At 44.5% G+C, this 14,787-nt stretch overlaps 1 protein-coding gene across 5 annotated transcripts in view; it reads left to right on the forward strand.

Annotated features, from left to right (window-relative positions):
• ULK4 (unc-51 like kinase 4) overlaps positions 1 to 14,787 on the forward strand; it is a 597,001-nt gene that overhangs the window by 223,328 nt on the left and 358,886 nt on the right. The gene's annotated exons all lie outside the window — the stretch shown is intronic.

Below are 14,787 nucleotides of genomic sequence, written 5' to 3' on the forward strand. Positions count from 1 at the left end.
TTGTTCCTTCATCTGAATGCTACTTGTGTGGCTGTGTGCCCGTTGTGAGAATTAATTGCATTTGTGTACTTAGGATCAGTATCCCTTTATGTTTGTACCTTATATTTGAATTAGAAAGTTTACATATATACAAGGAAAGTTTTTAGAGTTTGGTAAATGTAAGCCTTCTCACAGACACACACTGCAAGGATATATCAGTATTATATTTCTTACAGGGTAATAGACATCTATTGTCTTAAAATATGTATTATGGTATATATTTACGTATACAAATGTGCTATCTTGTTTTTCTGTAATCGGGGTCTTTGGGGCTAAGTTCAAGGTGTCAGCCAAGCTGTGCTCCGTCTGGAGCCTCTGAGGGCGGAGCCTGCAGGAGCACACCTGCATTTGGCTCATGCTCCATTCTTTGAGCTTCATAACCATCAGTAGCACCTTCAGATTTCTCTGACCTTACTTCCTGGACACTGGCCCTCCAGCTGCTCTCTTCCAGGGACCCTTATTATATGGGTCCCACCCCTCTCAAGGCCCTTAACCTAATTACATATGCAAAGTCCCTTCTGCCGTGTAAAAGAACACATCAGCAGGCGTTGGGCATCGGGCATGGACATGGAGCCGGAGGCTGGGGAGAGGATTCTGTCTACCATAGATTCCTGTTTGTATCAATGGCTTCACTACTGTGCTTACTTGTTTTGATGCTCAGCTTTGCTGTATGTGGGCAGTGCCAACCCTTACAGATTGAATTCTGTGTCCTTGAGACATACCCTTCGTTGTTGGTACTGCAAGATCTTGCTGCTTAGTTGTTGGCTACTCTTGGTTGGTTCTGGAAATAGTCATTTGTCTGAGAGCCTTGGTTTCAGTTGGCGGGAACTAGTATTCGAGACCAAGACCAGGACGCTTGTTGTGCTCCTCTCTCCTGGGGTGTCTTCACTTCTAGGCCTTTCTGTGTAGCTAAGCCAGGTTGCAGAATTCCCTTCCCCTTCCCCACCAGGCAGCGGTGGGGTGTGTTTCATTGGCACTTGTATTCACCTCTCTTTTAGTGTGATTCTAATTTCATTTGAAATACAGTTGACTTCAATTTTAGGTTTTCTTTTTATCCCTCCTGTCATTACTGATTTTGATTTTTTTTTGAATATTTAGAGCAGTTAAATTTCCACAAAAACCACAGCTATCCAAAAAGATAAATTCTGATATCCATTCTACTCTGCCACCACTCCCTCATACCCTCCTTATGCTTATAGGCAACCAGTTAGGTTGCTTTTTGGTTTATCCTTCCAATTTTTTTTTAACAGGAATACTTAAAAAATTTCCCCTTTTACTTATGTAAAAGGTCAAGTACTGTATGTGCTTTTTTATTTTATTTATTTATTTTTTTGACAGAGCCAGACAGACAGAGAGAAAGGTCTTCCTTTCCGTTGGTTCACCCCCCAAATGGCCACTACGGCCAGCGTGCTGCGCCGATCCGAAGCCAGGAGCCAGGTGCTTCCTCCTGGTCTCCCATGCGGGTGCAGGGCCCAAGCACTTGGGCCATCCTCCACTGCCTTCCCGGGCTGCAGCAGAGAGCTGGACTGGGAGAGGAGCAACCAGGACAGAACCGGCGCCCCAACTGGGACTAGAACCTGGGGTGCTGGCGCCACAGGCTGAGGATTAGCCAAGTGAGCTGTATGTGCTCTTTTGCAGTTTGTTTTTTCTTGCAGTCATGAATGCTGGATGTGACTCCACCTCGGTCTCTGGAGGTCTTCCTCACCCTTTATTAAGGCAGTGTAGTACTCCTCTTTGCATAAAGGTCGCAGGCTGATCAACCATTGTCCTGTGCTTGGGCCTTTAAGTCGTTGCTGATATTTTGCAGTTACAAAGAGTGACCTTGTTCACATGCAGCTTCCTGTGGAGCTGTGTCTTCAGGGTATATCCCCGGAAGGGTGATTGCTGGATCAGAGGGCAGGTGCACATCTACTTCTGTAAGATTCTGCCAGGGCGCTGTACACAGCGGAGTAGATTTGTCTTTTCCATGAGCGACATCCACAAGAGTTCATTTCTCCACGGTCTTGTCAATAGCCTCTTGTCATCCTTTTAGATTTTTACCAATCTGATGTGCCCTTGGGAATTCCTTAATATTATTTCAGCCATTGCATTTTGTGAAGAAGCCATCACAGTGTTCTGTCTACTTTTATCAGGTGTTCTCCAAACGAGTTTCTCTAAAGGACCTGCTCTGCGAGCAGTGGAAGTAGCTGTCATGTCCTAGGTGTGCCTTTTCCCGTGAGTCTAACATGACTGGGTGCTGAGAGGAGGGGACTTGCAGTCTGGGTGGTCACTGTTAACTACTGTGCTGTTCGTTGCTGTGTCTACTGAAATGGAGGGAATGATGATTAATATTAAAATACAGAGTAAACGTTCTAGTTGAGTGTTTAAAAAAAGAACAGTACTGTTTTCAAATGTTTTGCTTTCACCAGTAAAATAAAGATAAAATAGAAAAATCACTCGTCTACAAAAATAACACTATAAACAGATTCATCATCATTGATTAGAAATGGGCTTTTCCGCAAGTTCTGAGATTGTTGCTTTTTCTGTGAAATGAAGAAAATTTGAGCATCGTTATTCATAGTTTAAAGCTGCATTTCTTTCTTTCTTTTTTTTTTTTTAATTTGAAAGGTAGAGTAATAGACAATGAGAGGGAGACAGAGAAAGATCTTGCATCTGCTGGTTCACTCCCCAAATGGCCACAACAGCCAGAGCTGAGCCAAAGCCAGGAGCACCCACGTTGCATCTGTTGAATGAATTTGAACCATTGGCCTTGTAGTCCAGTAAATAGCCCATTGCAAGGTTCAAGTTTAGTAGTCCTTACCATCCATCATCTTTGGGACAGGCCACTCTTCTGAACAGTACAAGCTGCTAAAAGGTCTTAAAAGGTGTAAGAAATATCAGAATGTCGAGTGTGGTCTCAGACACAGGGAGTCCTCTAATTACTATCTAATTGAAGCCATGAGGCAAGAGCTCGCTGGTGGAAGAAGTCGTACCCCACCCAGCTTCCTGACAGCATTGGCCTGCTGTTTACCGTTGCTGCCCAATGAGTAGCTATGACTTACGACAGGGGCTGAGCAGTCAGAAGCCAGGAGCCAGGAGCCAGGTCTGCAGCGCAGGTGCAGGGCCCAAGCACGTGGGCCATCTTCTGTTTTCCCAGGCCATAGCAGAGAGCGGGATCGGAGGAGGAGCAGCCAGGACTAGCACTGGCGCCCCTATGGAATGCCGGTGCCACAGGCGAGGATTAACCTACTGCGCTACAGCACTGGCCCAGCTGCCTATCTAATATCTCACTGTCGATATCTCTTAAAATAGAAAATGTTAAATTGTAAACAGAGTGTCATCTTGGGTATCAGTAACTTAAAGGGCAAATGAAATGAGGGGTACATGATGCAAGTTTTATTTACACATGTCACATGCTTTGTTATTCTTGGGCTTAAATGGCCCAGGACTGTCTTTAGTTATCCTAAAACAGACATTTCATCTGAGACACGACACTGAGGATCATTAGTAGTTGCTAATATGTGCATGCACGCACACACACACATACACACATGTGTGCACAGACACACAAAATGGGAGTCCACTTTTTTAGCAAAGAAACAAAAATGCTAAACTTAGAAGTTTGCATTTTCAAGAAGAGCTCAATAGGTCTCTGGTTTTAGGACTTATCCTCCCGTGAACTTTAGTGTGGCTAAATGTCTTGAAGAAATCAGTATGACTGCGTTAAATGTTGTAGTTTGATGATATTGTACAGAGCTATAATCCCTAGACCTGAAATAAATATTGCATGATGCGGTTTTATGATGGAAGTCGCTGGTGAGAGGAGCTTGATTACAGTAGCAGTATTTTTTTTAATATTTATTTGAGAGATAAGAGTTATAGACAGTAGGAGGGAGAGACAGAGAGAAAGGGCTTCCGTCTGTTGGTTCACTCCCCAAATGGCCACAATGGCTGGAGCTGTGCCAGTCCGGAACCAGGAGCCAGGAGCTCCGTCTGGTCTCTGACACAGGTGCAGGGGCCCAAGGACTTGGGCCCTCTTGTGCTTTCCCAGGCCATAGCAGGGAGCTGGATTGGAAGAGGGGCTGCCAGGACTAGAACTGGCATCCATATGGGATGCTGGCGCCGCAGGCGGAGGATTAACCTACTGCACCACGGCACTGGCCCCAGTAGTATTTGTTTTTATGGTATGTATGTTCATGAATTCCATGGACGATTCCAGAAGGGCAAAGCCCTGGGGAGTATATGATCCATCTGCACAGCAGCGAAAGGGTCCTCCCTCTGGCGGCTGCTCAGCCGCCTCTTTTTAAGAGAGAATTGTTAGTCATCTGCTCATCGCTGTAACTTGAAGGCCTGAGAGAAGATAACTTACAAGGGAAAGGGTGTACTTGTCCTCACGCCGCGGAGGCTCAACATTCAAGATCAGGTGACCTCTTGGATATCTGATGAGGGCAGTGCGTGGCACGTGTGTGTAGAGGGAAGATGACACGGTGTACCAAGCAACCGCACCCCCCATCACCTTCCCGCTCTGTGGCCTTTCCCGATTAAGCCACCATGATTCTGTCCTAGGGCTCTACACCCACAAGCTAATCCGTCACCTGCTCAGCCGCCACGTTCAGGTGCTGCAGCAGCTGGATTAAGTTCCATCCTGAATCTGTCAATGTAAGACTGGAAATCAAGCCCTTAGCCCCCGGCTATTACCCAAGTGGTAGCTTAGTCTGGGGCCAGTGGACAGAGCCTTGCGAAATTGAAAGTTGAGAGCATGCTCCCTGTTGTATCCTGTGTCAAGATTTCATTGTTGTTTCTGCACTGTGGCTTGGAAGTGATTTGGTAAAAAGAAAGATTTGTGTTCCTCTTTATTGTCATGCTGTGCTGTTGCTCTGTGGGGTTGGGTTGTCATGTAAACATTGCCATTTTAATGTGACTTCTCAAATGCAGATTGAGATATACCTTGAGTCTAGGATACTCCACAATTATTTTTAAATCAAGAAATATCCTGTAACATTATTAATAAGTATAATATATTTTTAAGGATTTATTTATTTATTTGAAAGGCAGCATTACAGAAAGAGAGAAAGGAGGAGAGAGTGTGTGTGCCCAAGAACTTGGATCCACTGGTTCACTTCCCAAATGATCACAATAGTCAGGGCTGGGCTGAAGCCAGGAGCCTGGAACTCCATCGGGCTCTCCTATGTGTGTAGTTGAAGCCTAAGCATATTGGCCATCCTCTGCTGCTCTACTGGGCACATCAGCAGGGAGCTGGCTTGGAAGAATAGCCAGGAATCAAACTTGGGCTCATGAGGGATGTTGACGTCACAGGCCATGTCTCAACCTGCTGCACCACAGTGCCCCCCCCCCCCCTTTAAGATTTATTTATTTGAAAAGCAGAGTTACAGAGACAGGTGGAGAGAGAAGTGGTTTTTTTTTTTTTTTTTTAAAGATTTATCTTTTTTTTTTTTTAATCTATTTTTGAGAGGCAGAGTTATAGAGAGAGGGAGAGACAGAGAATGTTCATCCGCTGGTTCACTCCCCAAATGGCCATAATGCTGGAGCTGGGCCGATCTGAAGCCAGGAGCTTCTTCTGGGTCTCCCACTTGGGTGCATGTGCCCTAGTACTTGGGCCATCTTCTGATGTGTTTCCAGGCTGTTAGCAGAGAGCCGCATGTGAAGTGGAGCAGCTGGGACTCCAATCAGTGCCCAGATAGGATGCCAGCCCCGCAGGCAGAGGCTTAATCTACTACACCACCATGCCAGCCACAAGGATTTTTTTTTTTAATATCTGCTAGTTTCTTCTAGTCCAGAGGACTGAGGATGGATAGGGCAGGTTTTATAAATATTTTCAATAATTTTCCCTGTGGAATGAGGTCACTGGTCACCTTGAAGTTCCTGAGACACTCTCCAGGTTGGTGTAGTCTTTTCGAAGTAGATTTGAGCTGCTGTCCTGGCTGTGGCCTGGTGACAGGAGAAAGCTTCAAGCAAATGCAAAAACATGAAGATCATCACCAGCACGTGTTCACATCCTTGGAGATGGAGAGCTGCGTGAATCTTACTGCTGGAGTTAACGAGGGGAAATGATCCATGGAAGCATGAACTAGCTTCCCGGGGTTACACTGGGAACACATCTTCCGAAGTTGGTTCACTTAGTGAGAAGTGGGTGAGGGCCTCCAGTTTTATTGCTTTCTCCTATGGACCCTGACATGTATGAAGATTAAAATTTCATTTTGGAGGTCATTTGGAAGGATGAGGTTTTTCTTGATGTCTATCCCAAAATGACTCTTTTTATCAGAAGAGCTACATTATTTTTCCTATTTCCTCCCTGGGTGTCTTTGCCTCTCACTGGCTGGTAGCGGGGTCCAGGGTTAGAGGGGTCCTGAGGGGTGTGGGCTCTAGCAGCAAAGCTGCACTGGCAGCAGTAGCTTACTTACTTTCTTTGCCTTCTTCTGCCTGAACAGAGGGATGACCCTGGACTTGAGTGACAGCTAGACCTTGTGGAGCCAGAATTGCATCAGAGAGGGCAAGGGCTTGGTCTTTGTTCCCTGGCTGCCCTGAGAAAGTTAGAAAGCCCTTGTGTTTTCAGAGCATGCCAGAAATCATGAACCTCACCAAAAGCAAACCTGCTGTGTGCACAGAAGTCGGCAGCCATGTCTGTGTGTTGGAGGCTTGCTCTGGTGAGGTCCTGGATTCCAGGTTGTCCCACACATCTGGCCTCAGGAAGGGGTCCATATGCTACTATCTTGTGAAGGGATACTGCAGCGTATCCAGCCTGGGTACTGTCTTCCAGGTCCTCTGAGATAGCACCTGTCTGTAAGTCATCGTAGTCTGAAAATGGGACAGGGGTGCCTTGTTAGTCTAGTTGACAGGTGAAGAGCTGGTTAAGCTAAGTGGTGCTGTCATGAGGAGAGTCGCGGTCTGATGGGATACAAGGGCCGAGTGGGTTGACTCGGGTGACAGGTGAGGAGCTGAAGAGGATCTCACAATTGCTTAGGTGGCCAGTGAACAGGTGATGAGTGTGGTGAGCATCAATGTGGGCTTCCACGGAGTGGGGAACCTGAGGGTGTTTGTAAAAGTTCATGGAAGATGTAATTACAAGGTAAGTTTTCATTAGTACAAAGATTTTGACATCCAGGTAAGATGTTTTTGTAATACACATTTTCATAAAATTTTTTAGAGGATTGTTGAATGCGTGAACTCCAGGATATTTTTGCACCAAAGTAAACTCATCTTTTAATTCTATTTTCCAAGCACTTTCTGAGGTGCGCTTGTAGGTTGTGAAGGGAAACCCCATAGCATCCTTTCTCGTGTCTTTAATGAGAGTGGAGGTGGCAGCAGCTACCTTTAAGCAAGAGGGCAACCCCTGGGCTACTGGGCCTCCCTGTGGACTGTAGTACCCTTCCCACTTAGTGTGTCCTCCCCGGGCTGGCCTGGCCTGAGGGCTCCAGAGCATTCCCTTCTCATCCATGAGTGAAGAAGCAGAAGGGATGGTTGCTAAGTGGGGTCCTCCAAGGTGGAGGCCAAAGTTACTTGGATATTTATGTTCTCAAAGGCTTGTGTTTTATCAGAGGAGCATTTAACGGGGTCAAGAGAAGACTTTTTTAGTAAATTGTAAAAGAGGCTGAGACATCAAGGGTAACCATGGTAGCCAATTTTGGCAATGACCTACACATTCTAGAAATCCCTGCAGTTGCCTCTGTGAAGAAGATGAAAAGCCAGTATGCCTTGAAAGGAGTGGAGGGTTGAGGTTTAGACTATTGGGTCTCAAGAGAGAGCCCCCAAGTTTAACCGAGGTCTGATAGAGTGGGCTTTTCACTTGAGACTGTGTACCCTATAGAGGCCATACTGTGGAGTTAATAGGAGGCTGTTGGCACGGTTTCTTGGAATGGGGTGTGCAAAAGGAGAACCATGTATGGTCCCATACTAAGTCAAATTGTATTGGAAAGAAACATTAGGGATGTCAACCTGAAGGATTTGAGATGTAGATGCGGCTTTCAGTATATCCTTGGGGAGGGACGTTTAGGTATGCTGTTGGTTTTTCCAGGTGAAGGCAAAGAGGACTTGGCTGGGCAGGTCTATCTGTATATTGAAGGTGAAACCATACAGGTCGACATCTGAGAAGTGTTGGCTCTTGGGGAACATAGAATAACAAAATAGTAGAGTTGGGGAGTGCCAGGCATAGGGGCTTGGGGAAGAGACCAGTACGGGAAGCACAGGAAGGGATTGTGTGCACTGGGTATGCCCTGTCCAACAGGATCTGGAGGTGATTTTTAGAGGATTCTTGAGCCAAGTATTGACCCCAAGTAGATGTTAACTTTTGGATGCGAGAGTGGGTGTTCCAGGCAGAAGCATTTGTGTATGCTTCTACCTCCTCTTGGGCCAACCTAGCCGGAGAACCCAGACTTCCTATCCCTGGGGGAGAGATGCTGAAGAAAGGAGCCACTCCCATGCTGTCCTAGCCTCGTGCTCACTGCTAAAGGATCTCATGGTAGGGGGCTGCTGGTGGAGAGGTTGAAGAACTCGCTGGTGGGGCCGGCGCGGAGAGGGAGAGCCACACGTGCAAAGGGAAACAGTGTGAAGTATTCCTAATTCATCTGAAAGCTTCTCCCCCTGTTATTGTGAGCAATTTAGAGTAATTTATTTTAAAATGCTTAATCACAGAGGTGAGGAATTACATGCATGAACTGGTTTTAATATCTGCCTTAGTAGAGTGCTATTTCCATCTGACAGACACCTTCAGGAGAGGTTGGGCAGCATTTGAAAGAACCTCATCTGAAGTCTACGTTTTGGAAGTCTAATTATATTGGTGACCCTTGTGTAAAAATGGACTTTTTGTGGTGATTTTTTTTTTTTTTCTTTTTGAAGATACATGGATTTCTGGAAGTGTTGCGCAGGCACACTGCCCCTGCCTTCCTGTACAGGGAGGGTTCAAGGATGCCATCCACACAGCAGAGTGGTTTCCTCGGTGTTGCGTACTGATTGGTTCCTATGTTGATTTCCTTGAACTTTATGCTGCCCCCTTCGAACTCGGTTGTAAATGAATCTACCCTGGCTCTCTAGGGGTCCTTGTTCCTTTCAAGTCTTTGACAGTCTGGTGAGGCTTAAGGATTCATTCTCAGAATGATTTTTTTGTTTTGTTTTGTTTTTTAAAGATTTATTTATTTAAGAGGCAGAGTTACAGAGAGAGGGGAAGACGGAGATCTTCCACCTACTGGTTTGCTCACAGACTGACTGCAATGTCCAGGACTGGGCCGATCTGAAGCCAGGAGCTTCTTCCGGGTTTCCTGTATGGCTGCAGGGGCCAAACCACTTAGGCCATCTTCCACTGTTTTCCCAGGCCATTAGCAGGGAGCTGGATCTGAAGTGGAGCAGCCAGGACTTGAACTGGCTCCTATATGGGATGCTGGCACTGCAGGTGGAGGCTTAATCTACTATGCCACAGCGCCGGCCCCAAGAATCATGTTTCTTTTTTTCAGTACATAGCATAAAGTGCATAGAATTACATAGGGAACTACTGCTATTAAAATACACTTGTCAAAAACACTGTGTGTGGATGGGTGTTGCGGCACGATGGGTTAAGCTGCCACGTGGTACGCCTGCATCCCATGTTGGGGTGTGAGTTCCAGTCCCGGTTCCTCTGCTTCTAATGCAGCTTCCTGCCAATGTGTACCCAGGGAGGCAGCAGTGATTCCTCAGGTGCCTGAGCCCCTGCCGTCCTTGAGGGTAACTTGGATAGAGTTCCAGGTGCCTGGCATTGACCTGAGCCTGCCCTGTCTGTTGCAGGCATTTGGGGAATGAACCAGCAGATGAAGGATCTCTCTATGTCTGTCTCTCCCTGTTGCTCTGCCTTGCAAGTAGATGAAAATAAATTGAAAAGGTGCATCTGTGCCCTGATGCTGGCCCCAGTACTCACACCGAGTGTTGGCGAGCTCCTCCCTGGCCTTCCCCAGCCGTGAAGCATCACACTGAGCACCCTCTGACCCTGGGAGCTTTTTCTTCCTAGCAATGGGTGGCAGTGATCTCTGGGATTTGGGGCCAGAGACTGAGCATACAGCTTCTGTTCAATCTGCTGTCCTTTGCCAGACATACCCCTCAATGTAGAGTGACTTTGGCCACCGTGGTAGATTACATACCTGGATGATTATTTTAATGTTCATTTGATTTCAAATTAATTCCTCTAAATGTTAAAAAAAAAAAATTCAATTCCCCCCCCACCCCCCGAGCTCTAAGTGAGCCCTCTAAAGGTAACTTTTCACAGCCATTTATTTCTGGCCATCAAGCATATGGGGGGGGGGGAGCTGGATCCGAAGTGGAGCAGGTGCTTTGGCACAGCAGGTAAACGCCTTGGCCTGAAGCACTGGCATCCCATATGAGTGTCGGTTCGAGTCGAGTCCCGGCTGCTCCACTTCGGATCCAGCTCTCTGCTGTGGCCTGAGAAAGCAGTGGAAGATGGCCCAAGTGCTTAGGGCCCTGCACCTGCATGGGAGGCCCAGAAGAAGCTCCTGGCTTTGGATCAGCACAGCTCCGGCTGTTGCGGCCAATTGGGGAGTAAACCATCAGGTGGAAGACCTCTCTCTGTCTGCCTCTCCTATCTCTGTATGGCTCTTTCAAATAAATAATAAAGAAATCTTAAAAAAAAAAAGTACAGCAGCCATACTGGAATTGGTACCTATGTGGGATGCCAGGGTCAGAGTTGGCAGCTTTACCTGCTACACTACAATGCTGGCAGTAGCTATTAAGCTTTGATGGTGATAAAATTCCCTTATCAGCTCATCTAATCTCTTTTGTTTGCATACCTGTAGCTCATGTGCAGCACATAAAGTTCATGTTTGCACAAGTGCTGGGATGTGTCAGACACAATTTTTTTTTTCCTATATATTCTTGAGAGTTGATAACAATAAACCTGGAAGTTTATTTGGAGATATATTGAAATATTTTCTTAAATTTTCTTTGTGCAATTTTCTTTGTATTTTCTGCCTAAACCTACTCCAAGATCCAAATATGCTTCTTTGCTGTGTTTCCTGAAGGAATATATTTAAAATTTTATTTTTGCACCTTCCTTTTTTGGTAGAATATTGTATATTTCACTTTAAGTGCACATTTTGCCAAATTATACATGGTCTTCACTTTTTATTAGCGTTTTAAAATAATGATCTTTTTCACTTATATTTTGATCTATACAGTAATTAATAAAATCTGTGGGACTGATTTTCAGCTTTGATGAAAACCTTTTTCCCCAGTTTGACTCAGTGTGCATTTTCAGTACAATCTTAACTTTCGCTCTTCTCTTTCTGAGTGGCTTTTGTTTGATAATCAACCGTCTTGCCAAGTGAAAATAGGAGTTAAAGGTGAATAATCAGGCTATCTTCTAAAGTTTCTCAGTCTGCATTTACATGTTATAGAAAGCATTTGATGTTCACAATGTCATCTCCCACCTTCTAAAAGATCTTTTTCACATGGAAGGATCAGGTTTTTAATCATCTTGGTTTACCATTAAAATCACCTTGAGGTAGTCATAGAAAAACCATGTTAATTGAAAAATTAAATACTATTTTTATTAAATTGATGTCTTCATTTAAAGCTTACAAAATAATAATAAAAAAAAAACAATTAAAATTTTTAGGGCAGAGAAACCAAGAGACCAGTGTGTGTGTGTGTGTGTGTGTGTGTGAGAGAGAGAGAGAGAGAGAGAGAGAGAGAGAGAGAGGGAAAGAGAATGTGTGTGTATATATATATATAGAGAGAGAGATATGGAGAAAGACACATAAAGCCAGAGAGCACTGTCCCGTCTGCTGGTTTACTCCCCAAATGCCACCAAGGGCCAAGAAGGACCAGGGCTGAGCAAGGCTGATGGGAGGAATTGGTAACTCAGTCCAGGTCTCCGACATGAGTGGCAGGAACACAACCACTTACATGATGACAGTTGCCTTCCAAGTCTACATCAGCTGGGAGTCGTAGCCAGGCACTCTGACATGGGATAAAGGCATCCTAATTGGTGTCTTAACCATGAGGCTGAATGTCCATTCCTAAAAGAAGTTTTCTGTAAAGAACTCTACTATTTAAGAATATGTGTGTTGTTCAGGATATGTAATGTCCATATGCTTTTGCAAAGTGTTTATTTTATTTTATTTTTTTCATTAAATGTGACTGTGGATCAGCTATTTGGCATAGTGGTTAAGATACTGGTTGGGACACCCATAACTCCGAATTCCAGTTCTTCTCCTAATTGCCTATTTTGTGTACCCTGAAAGACAGCAAGTGGTTAATCAAGTGGTTGGGTCCCTGTCAGCCAGGTGGGAGACCTGTATTGGGGTCCCTGCTCCCAGAGTGAGCCAGTGGTTGGGAGCTCTGGCTGCCTGTCTTATTCTTGAGCTAAAATAGATAGTGAGTATATAAATATGTCACATAACACATAGATACAGAATTGATGAGTTGTACGATGTGTTTATCTTCAGTCGTGGTTAGTATTATGGAATTATTTGTATTTCCAATTTAACTGATTTATCATGGTGTGTATGACCCCTTCTTCCCCAGAGTCTTGGGTTTTGTTTGATTTTTTTAAATAACTGGTTATGTGCAAGGTGGCATCTCCGTGTTCTGTTTTTTTTTTTTTTTTGAGATGTATTTATTAATATGAAAGAATGACACAGAGGGAGAGCTAGAGACCTCCCATCTACTGGATCTCTCCCCAAATACCTCCAGGCTGAAGCCAGGAGTTAGGAACTCCATCCAGGGGTCTCACCTGAGTGGCAGGCCAAGTACTTAGACCATCACCTCCTGCCACAGAAGGAAGGTAGATGGGAAGTATGAACTTTTATGTTTACCGAGAACTTGGAGCTGGGCTAGGCTTAATGTTTATGGTAGTTGTAGGTTTTCTGTGCTAATAGTATCCTTAGTTTTCTCTCTCATGCTGTCTTTGGGTTTCTGTAAGAGCACCTTCCTAAATAAGTCTGTATCCTGTAGATTTGTCCATTGTGATTGTTTTATTGTACAGGAGCCTTAGTGATGCTATGGTCAGTGGGGGGGGGGGGGTAAAGAGAAGTGTTCCAGTATTATATGATTAGTTCTCACACTAGTGATGAGCCTGTAGGCTTTTTTCTACCTATGGTTGAGACAGGAAGCCTGGAGGGGACTGGAGGTCGGGATTGCCCTTTCTCCGGGTCAGTTAAATTCCAGTAAAAATCCCAGTAGGTGAGGCTGTGGAAGGTGTGCAATAGTTTCTTTGAATAAAGGCAGTTTTTAAGTGCAAAACAATACTCTGCTTATTTCAGAACGGTTCCTCTTCCCCTCCCTCTGCCAGAAGTGCCAGGAGACTTCTTGTTTTTATACCAGTTACTTGTGATTTCTGTTCCTGATCAGTTAGGATTCTTATTTGCCTCTGTGCAGCTTCGAGGGTGACACTTAGCTCTGTGCCTTCAGTCCTCTGTCCCGTGTAAGAAGTTTGTGGTTTTCAGTTTGTTCAGCCTTTTTTTTTTTTTTTTTTTCTTGTTGTGAGGGTGGCTATGATGATTTGCAAGCTCTGTACCTGTCATGCTGGAACCCGGTCCATCCGTGGCCCTGGTGCCTATAACACTCTGCCCCTCCCCCCAACTCTTTCTGAAGGTCATGATGCCATCATAAGAAGCATAGAATTTTATTGCTGCTAGAAATGATGCCTCTACCAAATTATGTTATTTAATTGGTGGTTGTAGGTACATGGAAATACCATTGATTTTGTGTGTGTGTGTGTGTGTATTCATCTTCTGACAACCTTTTTAGCCATGTTTAATTACTATTTTACAGACTTCTTGAAATACACACTTACTTAATTACTTCAGTTCTTCTCATCTCTTCAAATTCTATGCTCTGTAGCCTTTAAGATAGGTGTTGGTAACTGTTGGCTGTGGGGTTTATTTCTTTGCACAGTTGTTGCTGTTGACACTACCTGGAAGTTTGGAGTTTGCAAAATACCTTGGTCCAGCATGGCGTCTGTGTTTTGATTGATGTGATATCTCTTAGTGGGAGTGGATGAGCAAAACACCCCTAGTTCCTAAGCATCCACTTGCGAGTATCTTTATACAGTGTTAGATAACAAATTTATCTCGGGAAATGGAGGTAGAGCAGATCAGTACTCGAGGCCACCCTTGTATGGAAATCCTCACCTTTGCAGAACTTCATTCGTGGGTTTGGATGCAAGGTGTCATTTGACTCCGTGTAGCTTCTGCATTTTAGAGAGAACAAGCACTCAAACGCCAGGGATTCTGTTTACTGTCACCAAGATAGGTTCTCACATGAAATGTGGATTTCAGAAACTAGACTGTGATAGTGATTTGTCTTTCTGCTTTGGTATTTTGGAGAAAAACGTTGTGATTCTTGGGTCAAGTTTTGAACCATATTTGGGCTGTGTCTCAGGTAGCTGGGAAAAGTTGGGCGGTTTATACAGTAGATTTACATCTATTGAGTCCATTGCTAAAATACTCAAGATTAGTTTGTCATAGTCATTTGATCTATTTGATAAAACATGGGTATTATGTGTGTGTTTTGTCCCTAACATTGTGATAGTTGTTTTAGCTTAGACATAAGGAATGATCATCAGCTTATGTATAATGATTCATTGCTTTGATGCCAGCCCGATTTCACAGTATATACACCAAAATTCCTCTTGTAAACTCTGGAGGTTATTGAGAAAATACTGTCTTGAAAATTTTCACAATGTCATTTTGACCTAAGGACTTGTTCAGAGTTACATGGTGCTTTATTAAATGTCAGCATTTAAGCCCAGGATAAGTTGAGCGTTTGCTT

The sequence above is a fragment of the Lepus europaeus genome, chromosome 9 (genome assembly GCF_033115175.1).
Source record: "Lepus europaeus isolate LE1 chromosome 9, mLepTim1.pri, whole genome shotgun sequence".
Lineage (NCBI taxonomy): Eukaryota > Metazoa > Chordata > Mammalia > Lagomorpha > Leporidae > Lepus > Lepus europaeus.